This window comes from Vombatus ursinus, unplaced genomic scaffold (assembly GCF_900497805.2).
Source record: "Vombatus ursinus unplaced genomic scaffold, bare-nosed wombat genome assembly UNPS02014775.1, whole genome shotgun sequence".
Lineage (NCBI taxonomy): Eukaryota > Metazoa > Chordata > Mammalia > Diprotodontia > Vombatidae > Vombatus > Vombatus ursinus.
In genome coordinates, this window is record NW_020954553.1 from 5,452,341 (window position 1) to 5,479,784 (window position 27,444).

Here is a 27,444-nt window from a genome sequence, read left to right on the forward strand (position 1 = left end):
AGTTCAGATATGTTAACAACATGTCCAACCTTCTCCCCACCCCTTTCCATTTCATATTCAAACACAGAAACTAGAAACTGGGGCCCAGAGAATTTAGGTAAGTTGCTCAAAGTCACAGTGGCAAATGAGGGATTTGAACCTAGGTCTTCCTGATGTCAAATCCGGTCCTTTCCTTTCTTCTAGGCTGCTCACCTAGGCTGTTCAGTTGTGTGTGTAGAAGAGCCCAAGGGCTGTTACACCTGGAGGCTCCATCGTTCACAAGGATCCCTCTGCCCCAAAACCCAAACACCCACCTATAACAGGGGTGGGGAACCTTCGGCCTCGAGGCCACATGTGGTCCTCTAGGTCTTCAAGTGCAGCCCTTTGACTGAATCCAAATTGTGAAGGACTTAGAGGGCCACGTGTGGCTTTGAGGCTGCAGGTCTCCCCCCCCCCCCCCCCAATACACATACCTTCCTTCTGCTATCCTAACCTTCATCAGGCTTCCCTGGGTTTTTGAGCCCTAGATCTTTTTTTTTGAACCCTAACTAGTACAGTGCCTAGCATGTGGTAAATGCTTAATAAATACTCCCTGATTGATCAATTACCTCTGAGCTACTAGGATTTCACTGCTTCAAATCAGTTCAGGCCAGCTGAGCAATGAATGGATTTGGGCTTAGAGCACCTGGTTTAGAATTCTGACTCAGCTACTTCCTGTCCGTGTGACTTTGGGCAATTCCTTCTTTGGACTTCAGTTTCTTCCTTAGCAAAACATAGGGACAGGATTATATGATTTCTAAGGTCTCTTATAGCTTTATCAATCTTTAGCCTATGCCCTAGGAGCAAATCCTGGCTCTGCCACTCACTAGCTGCATCAGATAATCAGTCAACTAGCATTTCATGCCAAAGACTAGGTATGTACAAATAAAATAATAGCTAAACATTTATATAGCACTTACTTGGGGTCAGACACTGTGCTAAGTACTGGGGAGGCACAAAGAAGGCAAAGAAAGGGGAACCCCCCCAGAAAAAAAGCAAACAGGACCGTGCCTCAAGCTTCCATCCTAACAGGGGGAGACAACCTGGACTAGGTACAATCCAGATAAATACAATGTAAATGTTAGGCAGTCCCAGAAGGAAGGCACTAGGGGTAGGGAACGGGGGGGGGGGGGGGGGGGGGGGGGGTGGTGGAGATTTTCAGAAGGTGAAATTTGAAGGAGTCCAGGGGAGCCGGGAGGGAGGGCACTCCAGGAATAGGAGGACATCCCGCACAAAGCTAAGGAAGGGGTGGGGCACACTAAATCGATTACCTTCGATTCCCACTACTGCTTGCTTGTTGACTTGTGTGACCTCTGGAAAGTCCCTCAAGCTCCCTAAGCCTCAGTTTCTCTTTCTGTTATATGAAAGATGGGGCGTGTTGGTCAGACAGTCCCTAAGGCCCATTTTCCACCCTAAATTCCATGAGGATCAGGCTCTTTACGGGGGCCAGTGACATCTTGCCTCGGATGCCCACACTGGCTACCAAGCTTGGCTCTCCCGGACCCCAGACTCCCTTCCTCTCCCCTCCCTGCCACTAGGGGTCGTCACGCTGCGCGCTGAGAGGCAAGGACGCAGCCCCGGAGCCGCCCGCCCCCGTCCGCCCGCCGCGTCCAAGGGCAAAGCGTCAGAGAGCCAACTAGTGGGGGCCCGGAGCACTATTTCTCCCTGCGGAGGGATCTCGGAGTTCCAGTGCCGTGCTGCGCCCAGGAATACCGGAACGCGGGAAGAGGCGGCGCTGACGCCAGGACGGAGCGCAGCGACGTCGTCGCCGCCGCCCGCGGGAGTGGGTAGTGGGAAGAGGGGGGAAAGGGGGGGGCGGGAGGAGGGAAGTAGTTCCGGGTGCGCGGCCCCGGATGTTGGCTGCTCCCGCTGCTGCCGCCGCCGTCGTAGCCGTCGCTGTCGCCGCCACCGTGGGCGCTGCTCGGTGCCTTGGCCGCTCGCTCACATTAGCCGCCGTTGGGGCTTTTCTTGGGGGGACGGATACGCACGGAGCGGGCCGGGGGCTCGGTTGGGCCGCCCCGGCCTCCGAAGCCTGAGGTGAGGACAAGCCCCTCGGACGGCCGGAGCGGGGAGGCGGGGCTGGGGCATCTCCAGGGTCGGGGCCGGGGCCGAGTCCAGCCCGGTGTGGGGTGCTCGCTGGCCGCTTGCTGGCCGACGAGGGGGCGGGGGAGGGGAGCAGAGCCTGGCGGGCGGGCCTGCGAAGGCTCGAGGGCTGCGGCCACCCCTCCCCCATGCGCCCTTCCCCCTCCCCCCCTCAGCTGCTGCTGCCCCTCAGAGAGCGCCGCGCGCCCCTCCCCCGCCGGGCCCCTGCGCTGCGGGGCGCCGCGCCCCCCTCCAGCCTCCCCCGCCCCCTCTCTGGGGAGTGAGGACAGAGCCACGGCAGGATGCGGCTTTTCGGGAGGACTTCACACCTCCTGCGCTGCTCCCCTTCCTCGGGATAGCCAGGTCGGCCGGCCTCCCACCCATCCTGTCTGTCCCCGTGTCCTTTGCTGGCGATCTGGCCAACCCCAGCCGGCAGCTGCTCGGTGCAGACGTGTTTCTGTTCTGGATGTGTTTGCATCCTGCCCACGTGGTGTGTCCCCTGTTCCCCCGTCCAAATCTCAACCCCCCCTTTTTTTCTTCTTATGGCTTGGAGGGATGAGGGTCCTGGGTGGAATTGATGGTTGGGGCTTGGTTGCTTTAGTGGAGATGAGGAGACACTTGAAGCTTTTGAGTTATTGCCAAATGAGAAGAGGAAGAGATTAGTCAGGTTTCACCTTTTCAAGGGTGGGGGGGGTCTGGAGACACTGAGAAGGGCATTCCTATTCTTGATACTCCCCCCTCCCCCCAATTTCTTCTCACTGCTCTTTTTTTCTGCTGCCCTTTTTAGACTGGGTTTGAACATTGTTACTGGTCCGTAGAATTTTTCAATCATCCGTACTGTTTTTCTGTATTTGGGGAAGGTTTCTTGTACTGTCTTTTGCAGTTATTTTGTTCCTAGGTGGATATTGACATAAATTGAAAATTGAGCTAGGCTGTGAGATATAAATTGTTGTTTTTGCTATTTTTTTTTGGTAAGTTAACATATCCTTTCCTCTGTATAGGAATTATACGTTTGCATGCTGTAGAGGTATTATTATATGCTTAGTTATACTTTGGTTAGGTATTAGCCTCAGTCAGCCACTTTTGTGGAAGCTGAAAAAAACTTTTCTGTCTTCTGAGCATCTATTTGTCCAGTCCACTTTCCTGTTAGTTTTGGGCTATGTATGTATGTGTTAGATAGTTTGGCTTCTTGGGTTTGTTAGGATTACATTTCAACGCTTTGTGAGCCAGTTAATTTTTCTTTGGTTCATGGCCTCAGATTACATTTTTAACAATAAAGTTAAAGTGGAGTGGAAGACGATCTTTTTTCATTTCTCCTAGACTTTTTAGATGCTTGGGAAGGAAGAGGATGTTTTTCCCATTTTCTCATTATGCAACATATTGGAAGTGGTTAATTTCTTCCATTTCTTGTAGGGTTATGAGGATTTCTATTTTTTTGTGGTAGTGTTGTTATAATTTGCAGTGTTTCAGTGAATTGGTTGTCTTATTTATTTTTCAGGCCTTTGGGGGAGTGTTATTTTCTTATTTCTCTTTTATCCCTGTCCAGTTCCTCAGTTTGGTTCCCAAAGTCATGTGCCTACCGGGTAGGATCACATTTTTAATCATAAAAAGGGTAGTACAACTGCTTTTCTTCTGTCAGGCCTTGCTTGTATTTTTTTTTTTTTTTTTTTGCCCAGATGGCCATTGCCATTATTTTCTATGTTGATTTTTCTTAAATTTTTTGTTGTGTACTATCTCTTTGGGGTAGTAACCCATTCTTGTTTGTTGAAAGAGAGGTGTTAATATAATTGTTAGGCTTTTCTTTCTATGTTTGCTTCTTTCAGTGATTAGAAGTTATACTTGTTTTACTTTTTTGTGAAAATAGGAAATGATTGACTTAGACTTACTTAGTTTTATTAAATCAGAGTGTGAGAACTAATTATGAATTTTGTAGAAAAATAACAAGAAAATAAAGGTCATAGTTCTTATCTTCACACATCCATTTGGTGGGGTAGAACAGGCACGCACCTAAAATAAAATCCAAGAAACATCTAAGCAAGTCTAAAAAAATATGAGTACCTAGTTTTTAGAAATAATTTTTTTTTTTTAGATAACAGATTTCAACTCAGACCTTCCTGTTTCATGCATCCTCCTTGTTTGGTTTGTCAGCACTTGGCCAGTAGGATAATGGTTTGAGGATAGCAAAAGTGTAGGTGGATTTTAGAGAGGAGAGATGTGGATTGGCAGTGGAAAAGAAGGCATTTTCAAGAAGGGAATGGCATGTTTGAGGGTAAGGAGGTGAGAATGAGCAAACGACAGGCAGGAAATTCCAAGCATATTTGCTTGGCTGGAACAGAAAGCCTATTGATAAATATGAAAAATGAATTTGGTGATATAGGTAGGAGGTTGAATTGGAATGCTTTGCTTAAGTTTGATTTTGATAAATTAGATAATGGGGAGCCACTGTTGGTTCTAATTCAATGGAGGATAATAACAGGATGAAAATTGTGCATACATGGGAGATTTTTCTAGTAACCATGTATACTTGGATTGCAGAGAATTTGAAGATATAGATGAAATAGTTCATTTATGGATTGGAAAAGACCACGATAGTAATTAGGAGGTCTAAGAAGAGTTACCTCTGTGAGATGTGGTAAAAGAGTTGGCTGGATTTGGTAATAGGTTGGAAATGTAAGGCAAAGTAAAGGAACAAAAAAAATTACATACCCAGGCAAATTTATCTAGCTGTCAGAAAAAAAATTGCCAACAGAACTCTTTAAGAGGAGAAAGAGCTTGAGAGGTAGTGGGATCCTCTTCTTTGAAGGTCTTCTAGCAGAACCTGGATGAGCAGCTGTTGAGTATCTTAATACTGAGAATTTCTTTGATTTATGAGTTGAATTAGATAGCTGCTAAGGTCCCTTCAGATTCTGTAATTCATAGGGCAAATGATTCTGCCATTGGTGATAGTGCCTAGATTATGAAGGTTTCACTATTGGGGTGGAGTCATTCATTTTTTTTTTTGACATGATTAATCAACCAATAAATGTTTAACTTACTATGAGCCAGGCACTGTTGCTGCTGTTTGTCCTTCATTCTTGAAAAAGACCATTACATCAGGAAAGTGATGCCATGACATGCAAGTGAATTGGATATAAGTGAGGGAGGGCTGTGCAAAGTCAGCAGCTTCTCTTTCACCTCAGGAGCCATCTGAGTCCAGTGTTCAGATATAGATCAGGACAGCTGGAGATACAAAAGAGGCAAAAGACAATCTCTGCCCTCTAAGAGCTTACGATCTAATGAGAAAGATAATGTTCAATGGGATTTTGTTGGGACCTAAAGGAAGCCAGAGAGGTCAGTACTTGGAAGGGAGTAGGGAGAGCTTTCCAGGCATAGGGGAAAGCCAGAGAAAATTCTTGGAACCAAGAGATATGGAGTGTCTTATGAAACAGCCTGGAGGCCAGTGTCGCTGGATCAAAAGAGTACATGGTTGGGAGTAAGGTATAAAAAGACTGGAGAGGTAGGAGGGGGCTAGGTAATGAAGGAGTTTAAATACCAAACAGAGCATTTTGTATTTGTATTTGGAAGTGATAGGAAGCCACTGGAATGTATTGAGTAGTGACATGATCAGTCCTGTGCTAGGAAAATCACTTTGATGGCAGAATAGATGGATTGGAATGGAGAGAGAATTGAGGGAGGCAGATCCACCAGCTGGCTATTGTAGTAATCAAGGAGTAAGGTGTTGAGGGCCTGCACAAGAGTGGTGACAGTATTAGAGGAGAGGAAGGGGCCAGAGACATTGCAAAGGTCAACACTTTTCATAATCAATTTTTAAATGCCAGCCCAGCTTTAACCTGCTACTTGGCATATTCCTGACAGTTTTAGCCCCAACTCCTATTTGGTTTGTGCTCTGGAAATACAGATGACTACTTACTTCTTGTGTGACCTTTGGCAAGTCACTTCTCTTGGCCTTAGTTCCTCATCTCTGAAATGAAGTTGTACAAAATGGTCTATAAAGTTCTTTCTGCTTCTGAGTCTATGAATATGCGTATGATCAATTTTCATATTAAACTGAAGAAAACATTAGGAAAGGAAGTTTGTTGAGGGGAAATGTGTCTGTGTATATCATACACCAAAATGGAATAAAATTTCTTTTTGGGCTGTCTCTTTCAAATTCAGTGGTAGCACTCACTAATCCTTCTTCCATTTGTGCAGATAACCAAAAGTTGATTCTGATCATGTTTGTATATCTTAAACATCCAGAATGGAGGAATAGAGAGGGTGAAGGGTTAGGGAGAATTTCTTTGTAGTTTTAAGGGCTATCTGCAATAGTGAAAATTATGGGAATGTATTAATCTTGGGAAGGATCAAGTGTAAACTAAGGAAAGACAAAGGTCTGAACTGAACCTGGCATAGTTGAGTTTAGATGAGGCATTTGTGCTCCTTAGGTAGGGTTTGAAAGTTGGTGCTTCTGTGTTTTACACTTTGAGGCTTTGAGCCATATACAGCTTAACACAAAAGGGCCTATGTGTCATGGAGAGCAGAATTTTCTGGCTTTAAGCACCCACATTTATAAAGTCTTGTTATTAAAGTGTCTCATCGAGCCATCCTCTGCATGTTGTGTCCTGCAACTCACCTTGCTCACCCCTAGACTGGACTCTGTCCTGGAGACACAGTAGATTGAGGGAAGATGGAAGAATCTAAGAGAAGCAGTGGATGTGTCACAGAAACAAAGGAAAGAAAGAATTTCTAGAAAAAAGGGTAGATGATGGCATTATTTGGGGTGTGGAGGTTTAGAAGGATAATAATTAAGAAGATACCCTGTGCTAATCCCTGGGATACAGCAGAAAAGCAAGATAGATTCTGTCTTTACAAATCTCTCTAAGCTGAGAGATTTGTAAAGTGCTTATTAGCACAGTACCTGGCACATAGTAGGTGCTTAATAAATACTTGTTCCCTACCCTTTCCTCCTCTCAAGAGGCCTACATTCCAATTAGGGGAGATAGCACATAGGAAGAAGGCAGATGGCAATGCCCATTGGTTTTAGGGTGCAAAATGGCAAGCTCATAAACCAAATTTGTTTGAAAGATCTGTAGCAACATGGTGTGATGTGGTAATTATTAAATTTTTTTCTTTATATCTCCCTCACTTTTAGTTCTTAACCTCCTATCTAAAGATAAACCTGTCTGAATTACAAGCACCTTTCTAATATCCCAGTTTCTCTTTTTTTAAATTAAAAAAAATTTTTTTTCTTTTCCCAGTTTCTCTTAACGTCATACTTGATAACTCATGTTTTCTTTCTTCCAAAACTATATTTTCACAAGTCTTAGCTATTATTCCTTTGTACCCTTGACCAAATATACTTCTTACTTGTCCTTTACTTTTTTTTTTAAGTGAGGCAATCGGGGTTAAGTGACTTGCCCAAGGTCACACAGCTAGTATGCGTCAAGTGTTTGGTCTGAGGCCGGATTTGAACTCATGTCCTCCAGACTTCAGGGCCAGTCCTCTATCCACTGTGCCACCTAGCTGCCCCTTGTCATTTACTTTCAAACCATACTTTCCTGATTTACTCCTTGCTGTGCTTGCCTAATCCTTTTCTCAACTCTTAATTCCTAAAGTATGTTTCTAACTTTGAGGCTCTTCATACGAATCATAGAAAACAGGAGGAAAAGGAAGTTCTGTAAGTTTTGGGGAATTAATTGATTTTCAGCGGGTAGACCCGAGATGAAAGTTCAGAGACCTGCATTCTTTGTCTATTATTTACTTCCTAAATACCTGAATACAAGTCAGTTTCATACCTCTTCTCCCCTCACTGTAGGGTATCAATCAGACAGTCAATCAAGTATTTATTAAGTGCTTATTATGTGCCAGGCATTGTGCTAGGTGGCTGGAGATGCAATAATAATAGCATTCTATAAATATTGTCTCATTTGATCTTCACAACAACCCTAGGAAGTAGGCACTATTACTATCTCCATTTTAGATGAGGAAATTGAGGCAGACAGAGGTTAAGTGACTTGCCCAGGATGACACAGCCAATAAATATCTGTGGCTACATTTGATCTCAGGTCTTCCAGGATCTATGTCCAGTTCTCTATCTAGGGTGCCACTTAGTTGCCTACAGTAGTTAAAAGTAAAAAGAATGAAGCAATGCCTCCCTGCTATGAGCTTACATTCTAATGAGCGAGATAAGTTCTACAAATATATACAGCACGAGTGTAAAGTGAATAAATATGAAAGTACAAGATAATGTGTGGGAGAGGACATGAGCAATTGAAGGGATCAGGAAAGCCTTTTTGAAGAAGGTAATACTTGAGCTAGGTCTTAAAGGAAAAGAATTCTGTGAGGTATAGTTAAGAAGGAAGCATTCTGGACACTTGAAATAGCTATTGTAAAGGTACATAGATAAGAGATGGAGTGTTGTGAGAGAAGAACAGAGTCCAGTTTAGCAGGAGCTCTGTGTGGGACGGAGCAGTAATGTCCAGTAAACCTTGCAAGATAGGTTGCAGTTCAGGCTGTTCAGGACTTTAAAAACCAAACAGAGGAGTTTGTATTTGATCCTAGAGGTAGAAATGGCAACATTTGGCAATTGATGTGGAATGTGGAGAAGTGAGGACTTCAGGAAGTACCAGGACACAGGAAGGTTGGTGGTTCCTTCCACAGAAATAGGGAAGTTTGGAAGAGGAGAGGGTTTTGGGGGAAAAGATAATGATTTGTTTGGGGGCAAGTTGTGTTTAAGATGTGTCCCAGACATTTAATTTGAAATGTCCAGTATACAATTAATGATGTGAGACTGAAGCTCAAGGTAAGGACTGAGTTCATGAAGTTTATATAGAAAAGCAACATAAATAATTGGTGTTCTAGTAATTTGCATTTAAGATATTATTTCATATAGAGGTGTGATTATTAGGTAAACTGCTTATTTTTGTATGATTTGTGGATTCAGTCCCATGAATGAATGTGCCAGGCAGTTTGCTAAGCCTTTGGATATAGATAAAGTGAGTTCCTTCCCTCAAGGAACTTATATTCTAGTAGGGGGGCAAATTTACATATAGGTGAGTGATGGCCAGGGAAAAGTATTTTGACCTGGCAAGTCAAAGGGATAGGGAGGAAAGCAATAAAATCAGTCCATTGAAACATTTGTTAAAGTTGATTTGATAACGTCTCAGAGTAAGAGGTGGAAGTGCATAGTACCAATGTTAGTGCTGTTGGCTCTGGCAGCCACAGTACCAATGGCAGTACAGTTGCCTCCAGGGAACTTGGCATAGTTCTCAAGAAGCTTATGATCTTGATGTGAGGATATAGTGTATACATCTATACCAGTCTGATACAAGGTGCAGTGGAGTGAGTGACCTGGGTTTGAATCATCTCCCTGCCATTCGATTATCTGTGTTACAGGACAAATTGCTTTACCTCTCTGGGCTTGAGTTTCCTTATCTGTAAGATGACAGGGCTGGACTCAGTAAGCCCTAAGATCTCTCCCAGTTCAAATATGTTATCCTAAGATAGAAGGTGATAAGGGCAAAGGAGAGATCAACACAAAGTTCATATGGAAATTCCAGGAGAGTGATCACTTCATTTGGGGAAAGGGAAAATCAGAAAGAAGCAGGATGTAGTAAAGAGGAAGACTGATGCTTTGGAAAGTGCATGCCCTGGATTTGGAGTTGTCTGACTATCTGGGTTTCAGTCCCATCTCTGCTACTTAACACCACTTGGTGATTGGACAGTCACTTAATGTTTTTGAGTCAAGTTTCCTCTGTAAAATGAGAGTGTTGTATTAGATGGGATTTAAGGTCTTTTCCTCCACCTTGTATCCCTTGATCCTTAAAAGGCTTTGTGTAGGAGGTGGAATCTCAGCATCATATTGATGGCAGAGAAATGCAGCAGGTAGAAGTGAGGACAGTGAACTCTGGGCATAAGTGAATGCATGGAGACAGAAGAGAGCACAAAACAAGATTAGTGGTGAGTAGTCTTCTAGTTAGAGAAGCAGTCTGATGTAGTGGGAAGAGTGGTAGACTTGGAGGCAGTAGGCCTAAATTCATATCCTGACTGTCACTGTTCTATGACCCTTGAATGGTTCTCTTAATGATCCCTTTCCACATCTATAAAAATAAGAATAGTAATTGTACTGATTGGTAAGGTCCTTGATTAAACCATAAACCATTATATAAATGAGAATTCTAATTTATAAAAATATAATGTAGAGTTTGTGAAGGGGGAGTAATGTGAAATAAGAGTGCAAAGATAGGTTGGAACCTGATTATGGAAAATCCTAAATACCAGACTAAGGAGGAGTTTGTATTCTATTCTTTAGTGGGGAAAATTGAAGCAGAGAATTTGGAGCAGAGAAGTGTTCAGGACTGAAACAAACATTTCAATTGCTCTTTCTTGCTATAATGTCCTAAGATTTGTTTTCCAGGTACTTGTTTATTTTTAATTTTTGTTTCTTTTAACAGACTCCAACTCAGAACCTGCGCCATTTTCATCCATCCATATTGTTTGGTTTGTTATGCATAGTTCTCCACCCTTTCATGAAGTATTCAGAGACCCTGGCCCAGAACCTGGCCCACTTTTATTCTTCTATACTATGTTGGGACTGCCCCCATTGCTATTCATTTAGGCTCTCTACATTTGTGTATGTCCATCACTTCCTTACAGAGTCATTCTTTAATACCTACAAACCACTACTATAGACATTTTACAAAATTTCAGATTTTAAGAATATTTTAATTTATAAAGCTATGCTGCAAATCTTAAGAACCACAGCTCAATGTTTTTGTTATAGAGATTGATTTCTGAGGAGATTGGTGAAGGCACCTGCTATAGAGAATTTTTGGTTTAATAGGATTTATTATAACCAGATCAGCAAAGCACTGTTATTGGGAGCCATCTGTTGAGATATGGAAATAGCCTAGTTATATTTTAATCATATTCTGTAAAATAGGATTCTACCTATTTTAAGGTGCCTTTCTTGGTACCTTAATTGTTTCAGTTAAAGTGACAGGAGCTGATAACTGCAAATATTTCTTTCAGGGATATTATATGATGCCTTTTTTGGTTTATTTTTGTCCAGATTTGTGATTTCATCGGTATGGGGATGTAGATCTGTAATTTGTGTGCAATTTAGAGAGTTGACTTGCAGGTATTGAAAGGTGTTAAGTGACTTGCCAATGGTCTCTCAATATATGTCTCAGAGAGGATTTGAACCTACATCTTCCTGACTAAAAGGCTAGTTCTTTGTTTACTGTGCCATATTGCCATAGGCTGGGGAAATAGATTCAAGAAACTTTTAAAATATAATGAAATTTTTTGTACAGACAACTTGGTACTACAGTAACAAATACAGTATTGTAATATTAGTTTACCTTTCTGAATTGCTTTATGGTTTACAATGTACTTAATATACAGGACCATATTTAGTAATAATTGTATTTTTTAATCCTTTGACCCCATCAGAAGAATTGTCCTAGTAGCTACTGAGTAAATTTGATTGGCTATAAAATGTTCACCAGGATTTCTAAGGCAACTTTATGTGTGAGGTTGGACATGTCTAAATTGATACTGTTATTTTTGAGTTAGTTCTCTTCAACAGTAGAGTGAAGCAGATTTTGTCATAGGGCTAGTATTTCTCATAGGATATAGTAAGGGATTGGGGAGTTGGTATTGGTTGTGGGTTGTCTGGAAATTTTTTCTTAGCAAGTCCTGCCTTACTGACTTTGCGTGGGTGATTCTCCATGCCTGTTCTCCATCCTCACCTTCACTTCTTGGAGTCTCTAATTCTATTTGAGAAGTGTTTCCTGATTCTCCCATTGGTTAAGAACTGTTACCCCTCCCTTGTAACCACCATCCCAAAGCATATATTGGACACCCTTGGTTGGTTTATTTTTTCAGTGTCATTGATGCAGTTTCAAAAAGTATGCTGCCTGGGTAGCTGAATTCAGTTACAGGTTTCAGCTTTTTTATTATCTTCTCCCCCCTACCCTCCTCTTCTGAACTTGCCTGTTTCTGTTGAGGGCATCATCATTCTTCTAGTCACCCAGGTTCACAGCTAAAATGTTATCCTTGACTCTTCATCCTCCTTCACCTCACATATCCAGTTAGTTGCCAGATCATGTTGTTTTTACTTCATAATATCTCTCATGTCCTTCTCCTCTCTACTCGCAGGACCACCATCCTAGTTCAGGCCCTCATCACCTTTTGCCCTGGATTGTTATAACAGCCTCTTAATAGGTCTCCTGGTTCTAAATCTCTTCCTAATCCATCCTCTGCACAGTTGCTAAAGTGATTTTCTTGAAGCTTAGTTTTGACTGTTATTCTCCTACTATATTCTCCTATTATATTTTTCTCTGTTTTTAAAGCTCTTCACAACCTGACCCAACCTTGTTATATTACTCCCTCCCTAGACTGGCCTTTTTGCTATCTCTCCTGTGCAACATTTATATCACTTGTTCCTGTTCTTTTATCTTCACTCTTCCCCAGTGTAATACACTTCCTTACCACCAAAGGTTTTGACACTATCTAATGGTTCAGAATCATCAATAGATAGGATTTTATCAGTAAAAATAACTTTAAAGAAGATGCACTACTGTCTGCCTTCCCACTGCACTCAGAGGACCATAGGACACTTCCTTGTGACATGTAGCTGAAATCTGTGTTGTCTTCTCTATTAAAATGGGAGCTCTTTGAGTGCAAGGATTGGCTCCACTTTTCTGTTTCCTTTTCTGGCCGTGTTCCTGACCTTCTGGACATCAAAATTGTGCCTCTACTGCTAATTCTGGAACTGCCCTCAGCCCTTGGGACCTTCTCACTATGGATTATCCTACTATTCTTGGGACCTACTTACCACAGAATATCTGTCTTTAAGGCCAGCTTCCCGCAGTTACATAGGTGTTAAGTAGTAGACACAGGAATTACATCCAAGTCACCTGATTCTAAGTCCAGGGCTCTTTCCGCTGTGCCATGCAGCCTCTGCTGCCATCTATTTTCTTTTCAGAGATTTGATAGAACAGTTTTCATAAGCTTCTAGATTTTTTCTCAATAACTTCTAATCAGTCACTAAGCATGAATTACCTATGATGTGCTAGCTAGATAATGGGGGAGCAAATGTGAAAGTGACAGTGTCTGTTTACATGTCATTGGGGGGGATACAACATGTTTACGGGTAAACTGAATACACGATGTATAAAAAATAAGGATAAAGTGTTTTATCTAGTGTTTGAAAGGCGTTATAAAAACAGACAAAAACTCTTAAAAAATCTTTCCTCACACTTGAAATATTACATAAGCCAACATTTTCTCATGGGCCACAGTATAATGCAATAATAAATACATCAAACCACTCTTATAAAAATATTGGCAGCCTTCACTTACCTCATATTTACCTTGTCAAAATGAAAGTGGTAGAGCTCAGTTACATTTCCTTGAACTCCTATAATTTCATATAAAGTAGATAGAAAAGTTTTCTGTCCTCATATTAGGGGACTTCAACATACATATTGCTACTCCCTCAAACACATTCCTAACCTTCCTATTTCTCACTTTACTCATTTATCTTGAATTCTTCCTCTACCCCAGCTCATTAACAAGTAAGGGATGGTTATGTCTTTGATCTTGTCATCACCTGCAAGTTTTTCTTCCATGTTTATGAACTCTGAAATTCCTATATCTGGTCATAGTATTTTGTCATTTTGCCTTTCTCTCTGCCTTGTAAATCCAAAGAATATGTTTTATCCTCCCTCTGACCTCCAGGCCTTCCACTCCTCAGTTCTTTGCCAGACTGTCACCCTGTGCATTGGCTATACTCTCCCTGTTGTGACGCCTTGGTGAACAGTTTAACTCTACACTATCCTCTTCTGAAGTCCTTTGCCCCCTTCATTATCTTGTTGCTGATCTTGCCCTGTCAAGTCAGAGTCTTGGATTACCTCCACCATCTGTTACCTTCTCTCCCCAAGTGCTGCTCAACAGAGCTGGAGAAAATCACAAAATTCTGCTAATTGGGTCTACTACAACTTTATATTACAAAATGTCAACTGGGCTGTCACTAGATCAAGACAATTCTTTCACACCTCCTGAATTGTCCTACTCAACATGGTGGCTTTGCCAGGCCTTTTTATCCTACCGCAAATGTCTCAAAGATCTCCCTTCCCCTCTCAGCTGAGAAAAATTGAACCTATTCACCTAGATCTTCCTCTTCTCCCCTCCCTTCATCTCATATCACTTTGCCTTCTGCCACTATCTCCTCTTTCAGCTCTGTATCACATGAAAGGTGGCCTTTCTCTTTGCCGAGGCAAACCCCTCCACCTGCCAAAGAAATTCCATTCCATCACATCTTCTCTTGCAGATTGCTCTTTCTTTCATCTCTACTCTCTCACTTATCTTTACTCTCTTCCTTTCTTACTGTCTACTTCCCTATTGCCTACAAACATGCTTATGCTCATCCTCATCTCATCCTCAAAAATGCCTCTTGATCCATCCATCCATCCCCGCTAGCTGTCATTCTGCATCTCCCCTTTTGTGGCTAAAACAGAATTAGACTTTTCACTGTCTCTAAGCACTGCGGGAGTGGTGGGGTTGGGGGGTGGTGGAGGGTTGTGTGGTGGCCTCCCCCATCCAATCTGTTACTGAGGCTTATTGATTTCACCTTTGCAACATTTAGTGAATATGTCCCCTTCTCAAATCTAATATTGCCACTATTCTGGTGCAGGCTTCATCATCGTATACTTGATGTTTTGCAGTAACCTGCTGGTGGTTCTGCCTGCTTCAAGTTTCTCCCCACTCATATCTATCCTCTCACCTGGAAAGTGATTGCCAAAGTGTAGGTCCAATTATTCCACTTCTCTCCTCGACAGACTCCTTTAGTTCTCTATCACCCTCATGGTCAAATACAAAATCCTCTGTTTAGTGTTCAAAGCCCTTCACAACCCGCCTGCCCTCTCCCCACCTTCTAGTCTTCTTACACCTTACTCTTTGATCCAGTGATACAGGCTTCCTCCTTGTTCGTTGAACAAGACATTCCATCTCTTGGCTCTGGGTGTTTTCTCTTGCTATTCCTCCGTGCCTGGAATACTCTCCTTCCTTATCTTCAACTCTTGGCTTTCCTGACTTCCTGCAAATTCTAAGTGAGGTCCCATCTTGTACAGGAAGCCCTTCTTAACCACTCTTGATTCTAGGGCCTTCCTTCTTTTAATTATTTCCTTTTTATCCTGTATGTGGCTTGTTTGTACATATTTATTCACTTGTCTCCCCCATTAGATTGTGAGATACTTGAGGACAGGGATGGTCTTTTGCCTTTTTTATATCCCTAGTGCTTAGCCCAGTGCCTAGCACATAGTAGGCACTTAATGTTTATTGTTAATTGACTATAATTTTTATACATCCTTTACTCCGAGTCTCTGTCTGCAATTTGCCTTTCGACTTAGTCATTCAACTGAAACTACTCTCTCCAAAGTTACTAATTATCTCTTTGTTGCCAGGTCTAATGGCCTTTCTTCAATCCTTATCCTTCTTGACCTCTTCAGTCTTTGACACAGTTCCTCACCCTTTTCTCTTTGATATTCCTTTCTCTCTAAGTTTTTGTGACACTACTCTCTCTTGGTTCTCCTCCTATATATTTGATCTCTCCTGAGTCTCCTTTGCTGGATCTTGCTTCAGACTGTTTCTGCTAAAAGGTGGCTTTTCCCCAGTGATTAATCATAGATTCTCTTTTCCCCCACTTTCACTTGATGTTCAGCCCCCATCAATGATTCTCAGTTCTGTTTTTTTCCAGTGTCATTTCTCCCCTGACTTCTAGTCTTTTCCAACTCCTTATTAGACATATTGAACTGGATGTCTTATAAATATCTTAAATTCAATATGCCCAAAATGGAATTCATTATCTTTCTTCCCAAACCCTCCCATCTTCTAACTTCTCTTACTGTTGAGGGCACTACCGTCCTTTAAGTCACTCAATCATTAAGTCAACCTAGTTGTCATTCTCAGATCCTTGGTTGCTCTCACCCCTGCCCCAATCCAATCAGTTGCCAAGTTGTGTTGATTCAACTTTCACAAAATCTTTCCTTTACTCCCCCTTCTTTCCTCTGCCGCTGTCATCATACTGGCGCATGCCCTCATCACCTCATGCCTGAACAATTACAATAATCCTTTGGTTGTCCTTTCTGCCTCAAATCTGTCCCCATTTCTGTCCATCCTTCTATTTAGCTATCAAATGGTCTTCTTAAAATATGAATCTAACCACCCCATTCAGTAAACTCCAGAGGCTTCTTATGTCTTCTTATTTAAAATCCTTTGGCTTTTAAATCCTTTTATAACCTGGCCTCTTCTTGTTGTTCAGTCATGTTCAGTCAGGTCTGACTCTTTGTGACCCCGTTTGGGGTTTTCTTAGCAAAGATGCTAGAGTGGTTTGCCATTTTCATTTCCAGTTTGTTTTACACATGAGCAAACTGAGGCAGACAGGTTTAAGTGACTTGCCCAGGATCACACAGCTAGCTCGTAAGTGTCTTTGAGGCCTGAGGTAGATTTAGATTCAGGAAGATGAGTCTTCCTGACTCCAGGCCTAGCACTCTATCCATTGTGCCACTTAGCTGCCCTGTCCTCTTCTTACCTTTCCAGTATTCTTAACTCAGTCCCTTCCTCACATTCTACGATCTAGTGACACTAGCATCCTTGTTTTACCTTGATCATGACACTCTATCTCCTAATTCCATGAATTTTCTTTTTTTTTTTTAGGTTCACGTTTGTTTTTAGTTCTGAATTCTTTCCTTCCCTTACACTATCCCACCCATTGAGAAAGCAAGAAAAGAAAGAACAAAACTCAATTCAATTATGTGTAGTCATACAGAACAAATTCCCATATTAGCTATGTTCAAAAAACAAAACAAAACAAAGAGATATGTTTCATGCTGTACTCTGAGTCCGTTAGCTATCTGTGTGGAGATGGATAGCATGTTTCATCAGGAGTTCTTTGGAATTGTTGTTGGTCATTCCTTTGACCAGAGTTCTTAAATCTTTCAAAGTTGTTTGTCTTTACAATATTGGGGCCTGGAGTCAGGAAGACCTGAGTTCACAGGTGACCTCAGATACTTACTAGCTGTGTGACCTTGGGCAAGTCACTTAACCTCACTTTCCTCAACTGTAAAATGGCACCTACCTCCCAGGGTAGTTGTATCAAATGAGATGATAATTGTAAAGCACTTGGTGCAGTGTCTGGCATGTAGTAAGCACTATATAAACATTAGTTGTTATTAATATTGTTATTATATTGTATAAATTGTCCTTATTCTGCTTACTTCATTTTGCATCAGTTCATATGTCTTCCCAGGTTTTTCTGAAACCATTCCTCTCTTCAATTCAATTCTTCTTCCCTTTTTTTTTTTGGTGAGGCAGTTGGGGTTAAGTGACTTGCCCAGAGTCACACAGCTAGCAAGTGTTATATGTCTGAGGTCGGATTTGAACTCAAGTCCTCTTGATTCCAGGGCCGGTGCTCCATCTACTGTGCCACTTAGCTGCTCCCTCCCTCTTCAATTCTCAAAGCGCAGTCTTATTCCATTGCATTCATACATCATGTTTTGTTTAGTTATACTCCAATTTATGGGCATCCCCTCATTTTCCAATTTCTAGTTTCAATTTCCAATTCGTATTCCAATGTAAAAAATTTCCAATTATTACAAATAGAACTGCTGTAAATGTTTTTATACATGAGTCCTTTTTCTCTCTCTTTGATTTCTTTGGGGGTATGGATCTAGTAGAGTAATTTCCAAGAATAGGCACAGTTTAATAATTTTTGTGACATAATTAAAAATTGCTTTCTAGAATCCTTGTACTAGCTCACAGCTCCATCAGTAATACATTAGTGTACCTGTTTTCCCACAGCCCCTTAAGCATTTATTATTTTCCTTTTAGTCATCTTAGCCAAACCTGATACATATGAAGTGATACACCAGAGTTGTTTTAATTTGCATTTCTTTAATTATTAGTGATTTAGAGTGTTTATCCATATGGCTATAAACTTCATGCATTTTCTTTGGCTCTCTCTCATCCCTGGAATTCTCTCTTTTCTCAGCTTTGCCTCCTGGCTTCTCTGGAGTTCGAGCCAAAATTCCACCTTTTTTCTCCTTAACATTGGTACCTTTTCTCCCTGAGACTACACATAGTTGTTTGTATTGTTGTCTGCACCATTAGATTACGATTTCCTTGAGGATAAGTATTGTTTTGACCTTTTTTTGTATTCCTAGTATTTAACACAGTGCCTGGCAGCAGGTAATAAATTCTTAAATAACTGTTGACTTAATGAAATGGCTGTAGGGTACTTTGACCCATATCTTTTAGCAGTATCTAGATTTGATTTGTTGAATAAATACAGGGAAAGGGTAAATTAAAATGTTAGATATGTGATACAACTTATATGATGCTTAGAAAAATTCTAAAGCATCTTACATAGACAAGAAAAAGGAAAATTTAATAAATTAATGTTTAGTTCTCTCCTTTTCAATAATGAATATCAACATACCATAGAGGAATAATTCTCTCCTTTAATCTGACTTTCAGGATTCTTTTGATTCGGGCAACCAAGAAAATGGTGAAATCACAGAAAATATTAAGAATGGAGCTAGCATTGGTCTTGGGACACAGAGTTATCACTGTCTAGCACTTTGCTATATTTCTTTTCTAAAGACCTCTGGAGGCTTGTAACTTATCCTGATACTAGCTACAGACCATACACAGTACTGGGGAAGTCACATGGGTAATCAGACTCCCAGTAGCCAGTCTGCTGTCACTCAAAGGTCTTCTTACCTGCCTTTCTCACTTTTCTACTGTATAGAAACACAGCCTTACCACCACATTATAATGAGCCAGCTGACAAACTAGTCTAGATTCCTGTACACTCTCTTCATTTGTCCATTGCCTGCGGTTCAGCCTTTGACTTTTGTTAGGGTTGTTGACAATAGCTTCTGGGGTGTATTTTTTGTGTGTGTGTACCTCTCCTGCCTCTCCAATTGTGATAATACTTAAGCTCTTATACACAAAATCTTTTCTTCCCTATACCACCATATAAAAACAACTGTTATAAATATTTTGGTGTGTATATGAGACCTTTATGTTTTTGACCCCTGGTCTTTACAGAACACCTCCAGCATTAACTAGTTCCATTTTTGGGTCATCTTTGCCAATTTGCTGATTGTGAGGTGAAACCTCAGAGTTGATTTGATTTGCATTTATTCTATTAGTAACTAGGAGCTTTCTTTTACTGGGTTGTTAATAGTTTGCAATTCGTTTGAGAACTGTTCTGGGATTAGTTTTTAGTCTTACATGTTAAATATTTTTATTAAATATTACATATTTGTGTTTTTTATATCTAGTATTTCACACAAAGGGTTTTTAACAATGAGAAGGTAACTGCAAAAGAAACTGATATGTTAAGAATCTTTTGAAGGGATGTTTGGAATTTTTTCTATCGTTATATGATTTTGATAACAAAAACAGTGGAAATATGTCACCTTTAAAAACTCTCATCTGGGGGCAGCTAGGTGGTGCAGCAGTTAGAGCACCAGCGCTGAAGTCAGGAGGACCTGAATTCAAATGCGGCCTCAGACACATAACACTTACTAGCTGTGTGACCCTGGGCAAGTCACTTAACCCCATTGCCTAGCCCCCCAAAAAAACTCATCTGCACATTTGGAAAAACTTGGAAACAGAATTTTATAACCTGGTAATACTTTTTCATATGAAGACTTTTAATTGTTTTTTAACCTTTTGATTGAAAATGTAAAACTGTAATAACCTTTGGATTAGTTTGTACAAACAGTTGATTAACATTGGGGAAGATGGAAACTTACTACTTCAATTTCAACAAAAATCTTTGTATAATTGGTGGATGGGATTGATAAATGAGTATCATGATTTAGTAAGTAGCACAGTTAAAAATGCACTTATTTCTTTTTGTAAGTATGTATTTGGATGAAGGTATTTTTTTTTACTGGTGATAGCCATTCAAATCTAAGTTTTGAAATAAGCGGATTCTAGAACCATGTACATGTGTATACTTTATGAATAAAATTTATTGGGAATATGTAGTTAAGTTTTTTTTTAATTAAAGGGGTTGTGGTGTTTAGTTGTTTTCTTTTCAGTCATGTCTAATGGTTTGTGACCCCATTTAGGATTTTCTTGGCAAGGATGGGCAGCTAAGTGGTGCAGTGGATAGAGTGCCAGGCCTCGAGTCAGGGAGACTCATCTCTCTGAGTTCAAATTTGGCCTCAGACACTTACTGGCTAGGGGACTGTGGGCACGTCACTTAATGCTGTTTGCCTCAGTTCCTCATCTGTAAAATGAGCTGGAGAAGGAAATGGCAAACTACTCCATATCTTTGCCAAGAAAACCCCAAATGGGGTCACACAGAGTTGAACAACTGAAATGTATGAATAGCAAAACAACAACTGGCAAAGATCCACCGGACCACCTACCTATGCGTGATCAAAAAGATTTGGAGACCACTACTCTAGTTGAGTCTAGCACCTGAACATACCTCTAGCCCTGACCATGATGAGTCCTCTTTATGAAGTTCTATAAATGGTCACTTAGCCTCTGTTTGAAGCCATCCATGATGAGGAAACTATCTCCTAAGGCAATGTATTCTACTTTTGGACCTTATTTTGTGCTAAAAATCTGACTCTGCAATCTTTACCCATTACTTCTAGTTTTGTCTTCTGGGGTCAAAGAAAACAAGTCTAATCACTTGTACACAAGACAGTTCTTTAAAATTTAAAACAGCTATCATATCTTTCACCATCACTGGATGATGCTTCCTCCTCACACTTTTATTCTCTTAAGTAGTATAACCAGTTCTTTCCCTGATTTCACCATCCTAGTCATCATTCTTTGAATGCATTCTATTTTGTCAGTTTCCTTAAACCGTAGTACCCAGAATTGGATGTAATACTTCCTGTTTGGTCTGACCCGGTTGGAGGGCAGCAGATTTTTGTTCTGGACACTCTGCTTCTGTAAGATCCTATTGATTTACTTGTCAAAAAATCACCATCACCATCAGCAACATTATTTTTGAACATGAAGGGTAGCTATACATAGTGTCTGTGATTTGGAAAGTCTTCTATTTTAATAAAAATGTGACCTTACATTTAAGTAATGCTTTATACTTTTCAAAACATTGTCTCATATCTTTGCTTGTTTAATTTTAGGACAGATATTATTATCTATATTTGAAAATAAATGAGGAAACCAAGAGAAAAGTCAAGGACTTGTATAGGAATATTCAGTTAGCTAGTTAGCAACTTAGGCAGAATATAGCATAGTCCTTTAAAGATTGTAAGTTTTAGAACAAATGCTGATCTGCATTGGTAGAAGGAATTTCCTCGTTAGGAGTACCACATACCAATTAAATCATAGGTGTAGTACTTTCCCCTACCTTCTACCCTCAAAACAAAAACAGTATAGTTAACCTTAGTTGTGTCTTTACTTCCAGTAGACTCTGAGTTTTATGAGGGCTAGGAACCATGTAAACTTTGTAGCTCCTCCAGTATAGAGATGTTATTTATTTGAGGCCCACAACACTCCTGAGGCCTATAGTTTCTTGAGTACTGTTTGAACCAGATTAAAATGTAATTGGGAAATACTTAGCAAACTAAATAAAAATATAGTAAAACATAGATAATTTTACATTTTAAAACTAAGTCATTATACATCCTACAGGGATACTTAAGCTGCTCAGTGGCACTGTTTCTATTTGAATTTGGCACCACTGCCCCAGTACAACACATATTAGGTTTTTTAATTGAATTGAACCTAGATCTGGGAGGCAGATGAAATTCTGTGAATTTTTTTCTTTTTTCTTTTTCCCCGATTACATGTAAAAATAGTTTTTAGCATTCATTTTTAAAAAATTTTGATTGCCAAATTGTCTTCCACCGTTCCTATTCTCCCCCTTCATTGAGAAGCAGTTTGGTATAGGTTATACATGTGTAGTCATGTAAAACATTTCCTTAATAGTCATGTTGCAAGAGAAAACAGACCCCCCCCAAAAAAAACCAACAAAAGCAACTAGAAAAATTAAAAAAAGTATCCTTCTACCTGTACTCAGACTCCATCATTTCTTTCTTTCTTTCTCTAGAAATGGATAGCATTTTTTTATTGTGAATACTTGAAAAGCATCTTAAATCATTGTATTGCTGAGAATAGCTTAGTCATTCCCAATTGATCATTGCACAAAATTTATTTATTTATTTATCTATTTTTAGTTTTCAACATCCACTTTCCTAAGATTTTGAGTTCTAAAATATCCCCCCTTCCTAAGATGGCATGCAATCAGATATAGGCTATACATGTACAATCATTATCATATGATAATGAGAATAATAACGTTATTCACAGTTGATCATCATACAATATTTCTGTTACTGTGTACAATGTTTTCCTGGTTCTGCTCACTTCACTTTGCATTAGTTTATCTAAGTCTTTATAGGTTTTTCTGAAATCATCCTGCTTGTCATTTCTTATAGCACAATCGTATTCCATCACAATCACATACTATAATTTGTTCAGCAATTCCCCAGTTGATGGACATCCCCTCAGTTTTCTATTCTTTGCCACCACAAAAAGAGCTACTATAAATATTTTTGTACAGATAGGTCTTTTTCCCTTTTATAAAAAAAAGTAGTGATATTACTGGGTTAAAGGGTATATATAGTTTTATTGCCCTTTGGGCATAGTTCCAAATTGCTCTCCAGAGTGGTTAGATCAGTTCACAACTCCACCAGCAGTGCATTAGTGTCCCAGATTTCCCATATCCCTTCCAATATTTATCATTTTTCTTTTCTGTCATATTAGCTAATCTGATAGGTGTGAGGTGGTACCTCTGAGTTGTTTTAATTTGTATTTCTCTAATCAATAATGATTTAGACCATTTTTTCATGTGATTATAGATAGTTTTGATTTCTTCATCTGAAAACTGCCTGTTCCTATCCTTTGACCATTTATCAATTGGGGACTGGCTTGTATTCTTCTAAATTTGACTCAGTTCTTTATATATTTGAGAAATCAAACCTTTATCAGAGAAACTTGCTATAAAAAAATTTTCCCCCAGCTTTCTGCTTTCCTTCTAATCTTGGTTGCATTGGTTTTATTTGTGCAAAAACCTTTTAAATTTAATATAATCAAAATTATCCATTTTACATCTTGTAATACTTTCTATCTTTTGTTTGGTCATAAATTCATGAAATCAGTCATCTTGATCTATGTCTTGCCAATGGACCCCGATGACTCCAGAGGAGAAAGTGAGGCTGGTGACTTTGCACTCACTTAAATCCAATCCACTTTTATGTCATGGCATCACTTCCCTGATGTCATAGTCTTCCTCGAGAACGAAGTCTTCTCCTCCCCTTCCCTTCCCTCCCCTCCCCTCCTCATTTTCCACCTTATTATCCTTTTTTCCTTTCACCCTGTCCCTCCTCACAAGTCTTTTGCTTCTTCTAAGTTGGGGGGTAACTTCTTGGATAACCTCCCTTTCTTTTATTTTTATTCCCCTCTCCTCCTACTTCCCTATAGGTTTATAGATTTCTATACTCAACTTATAGTGTATGTTATTCCCTCTTTGAGCTAATTCCAATAGAGTAAGATTCAAGCATTGTCTGCCACCCCTCTCATTTTTCCTCCATTGTAATAGCTCTCCCACACCCCCTCCCCCAAGTAGTCTATGGCTTTCCTTTTTAAAGGAGTGTATGGGATGTTCAAGGAGGACAGCACCTCCGGTGCCTTTTACAGGGCTCTTCATCCACCTTTGGTGTTCACCTGTTCTCTGACTTTTACCTGTAGCTTCAAGAATTTGTAGCATGTTCAGCGGCCACACTCCATTAAAACTGTCTTAGCAGGTGGGCTAAACCAGGTTGGGGATAATTGACAGGCCTCATACTGGTTGGGAAGTTAGGGGGATGTCTACCCCAGCCTGTGAAGACTTCCCCAGTGGAGTGGACAGATGCAAACAGTTTGTTCCAGGGGCCATGAAGGCAGCTGAAACAGGCACTGTGGAGTGTTTAGTCAGACATCTAAGTTGCCAGGGTCATCCATTGCATCCTGGGCCATGGCTGGTCATCTTGACTTTTGTCTTGCCCCTGAACTTCATTGACTCTGGGAGAGGGAGTGAGGCTGATGTTTGTGCAACTCTGCCTCACTTAAATCTAGTTCGTATGCAAGTCAAGACATCACCATGTGATATTATTGATCCTCTTCAAAAGGAGGAACAATAGCTCTTTTGTGCCCCTTTCATGTGAGATAATTTACCCCTTTCTACCTTTCCCTTCCCGTTTCTCCCAGTGCATCCCTCTTTCTCACCTTTTAATTTTTTGTATATCATCCCATCATATTCAATTCATACCTTAGCCCTCTGTCTGTGTATACTCCTCACTGCCCTAATAGTGATAAATTGTTAAGTGTCATAAGTATTATATTCCTGTATAAGAATGTTTAGCCTTATTGAATCTCTTATGTTTTCTCTTTTCTGTTTACCTTTTTATGCTTCTTTTGAGTTTTCTATTTGAAAATCAAATTTTCTGTTTCAGCTCTGGTCTTTTCATCAGGAATGCTTAAAAGTCCTTTATTTCATTAAATATCAATTTTTTTCTTTGAAGAATTATACTCCGTTTTGCTGGGTAGGTGATTTTGCTGGGTAGGTGATTCTTGGTTGTAATCCTAGCTCCTTTGCCTTCTAGAATATCATATTCCAGGCCCTCTGATTCTTTTATGTAGAAGCTGCTAAATCCCGTGTAATCCTAACGATATTTGGAATTGTTTCTTTCTGGCTTCTTGCAGTATTTTCTCCTTGACCTGGGAGCTCTGGAATTTGGCTATAATATACCTAGGAGTTTTCATTTTGGAACCTCTTTCAGGAGGTGATTGGTACTTTTAAAAATTTCTATTTGACCCTCTGGTTTTAGGACATTAGGACTGTTTTCTTTGATAATTTCTTGAAAGGTGATGTCTAGCCTCTTTTTTTGGTCATGGCTTTCAGGTAGTTAAATAATTCTTAGATTATCTCTCCTGGATCCATTTTCCAGATTTGCTGTTTTTTTTTCCCCCAGTGAGATATTTCACATTTTCTTCTATTTTTTCATTCTTTTTATTTTGATTGCTTCTTGATGTCTCATGGAGTCATTAGCTTCCACTTTTCTAATTCTAATTTTTAAGTAACGAATTTCTTCTGTGGTACTTCCTTTTCCATTTGGGTAATTCTGCTTTTTAAGGAGTAGTTTTCTTCAGTGAATTTTTGTACCTCTTTTTCCATTTTTTGTACTTCTTTGACCAAGCTACTGACTTTTTTTTCATGATTCTCTTGTATCACTTTCATTTCTTTTCCCAATTTTTCTTTTACCTCTCTTGATTTTTAAAGTCCTTTTTGAGCACTTCCAGGAGTTCTTTTGTGGTCTGTCACCAATTCACATTTTTCTTTGAGACTTTGCCCAGTAGTCATTTTGACATTGTTTTCCTCTTCTGAGTTTGTGTTTTGTTTTGATCTTTCTTGTCACCATAATAATTTTCTGTGGTCAGGTTCCCCCCCCCCCCCCAATTTCCTAGGTGATTTCTTGACTTTTAACTCTATGTTAAAGTTGGACTGGGCTCCTGAGGTGGAGGGGGCACTGTCCCAAGCTTCAGGTTTTTTGTGCTACTGTTTTCAGAGCTAATTTTGTGGATCTGTAAGTTTTCAGTTTTTCTGTGGTGGTATAATCTAAGGAGGTATGGTCACTGCTTTCCTGGATTGTGCTCTGGTCTGTAAGCAACCACAAGCACTCTTTTCTGCCTTGTACGTTTGACCAGGAACTGTGCTTCCCTGCGGCTGCATGCGCTAGTGTGCTAGTGCTCCTTCTCACCCTGGGATTGCGACTGGGTCTGTGATCCAGATCCATGGATAGTACAACAGAGTCCTGCACCCCGCATCAACAAAGTGTCCCCAGTAATCGCCTTTTGCCCAGTTGTCTTGCCCCCTAATTTTCTGTAGGCTGAGAGCTCTGAAAATCACTGCTGCTGATTCAGTTTTGCCCCTGAGGCCTGCACTAACTTTTTGGGGTGCAATCTGCTGCTGGCTTGCTGGGCTACCTGTGCTGGACCACACTACTTTCACCTCAGTGAGATAGATCTTCCCTTCTAAGTTGTCTTGGGCTGGAAAACTGTTCCTGTTGTTCCAGAATTCATTTTGAGGTGTCATTTAAAGTTGTTTGGAGGGGAGTTTGGGAAAGCTCAGGCAACGCTCTGGAAGTCCACAAAATATTTTTTAATGTAAACTTCCTGACTCTTTCTTTGAAGATTTTATTTATTATATGTAGCCATGAGGTTTCTAAAATTCTTTGGCATTTTTGATTTCTCACTCTTTTCTGCATCATGTTTTGCCATGTTTGAAGGATCCACTTAGAGTTCTTGGCAGAACTTCTCCACCTCCTCCTCCTGTGCCAATTGATGTTATTAGCATGTAGTTTTCACTTTGCCTTTGTTGGTGCTTATCAGGAGCACTGCATTAAGTAACCAAGACTTCTTTAATTGCATTACCAAGAAGAGCCTATTAGCCATCCTTTAATTTAGCTGCAACTCTCTTTAGTCTTGTTTATAATGAGACTGTCAAGACTGATATTCATTTCCGCTATTATCATGCCCACTTGTTGGATATCCACTAGATCAGGTCTGCACACCTTGGGGGGGGCGGGGGCTGCAGCCTGCCAAAGGATTTCCTTTACATACAAAGGATGTTTTCCCCTATCTATTTTTCTCAAGGCTGCTTTTTCTGGCATGCTGCAAGCGGCCTCAGGGCCATAAGTGGCAGCAAGTTGTGCAGGCCTGCATTAGATAAAGATCTTTAGAGTACCATCAGATAAACTGCTGCTTACAGATCATCTAAAATCTGTGTTATTCTTATTACCCTATGTACTTTTCCTCCATTTTGTTGTTACTACTATAGAAAATGAAAGTCCCATGGAGATCTGAGTTCTTTTCTATAAATTTTTCTGTTTCTTGGTTTGCCATGACAAAGGCATTGGTGATAAACCCTTTTGGACTTAGTATATAAATTTGTCCTTGGAAAGACATCTGCTCCTAGAACCCCATTTTCTAACATGATAGAATCTGTTGCATATCATTCTATGTTGGCATAACCTTATAGGAACATAGGGTCACCTTTATGGTGTTTTGAAACATCTGAATAGGACTTTGTGAACAATGTTTTCTATTGGCTGGATATGGTAAGCACCAATATCCACAAAACTTTACTACACTTTTAGAGACAAGAAAAGTTTGATCATAATTGTTTGGGCCATTTCCAAATTGACTGTTTGTATAGTCTCACCATTGACTATAAAAACCAAAATTAATTGGCAAAAAGATATA

At 40.3% G+C, this 27,444-nt stretch overlaps 1 protein-coding gene across 2 annotated transcripts in view; it reads left to right on the forward strand.

The window, feature by feature from the left end:
- The first annotated feature begins 1,929 nt into the window (after positions 1 to 1,929).
- Positions 1,930 to 27,444, forward strand: part of FOXJ3 (forkhead box J3) — a 169,033-nt gene continuing 143,518 nt past the window's right edge. The window contains exon 1 of one of the 2 annotated variants that reach the window (XM_027864685.1): positions 1,930 to 2,055. The gene's annotated coding sequence lies outside the window, so the exon portion shown is untranslated. The remainder of the gene's footprint in view (positions 2,056 to 27,444) is intronic. The other variant, XM_027864684.1, reaches the window with a different exon arrangement.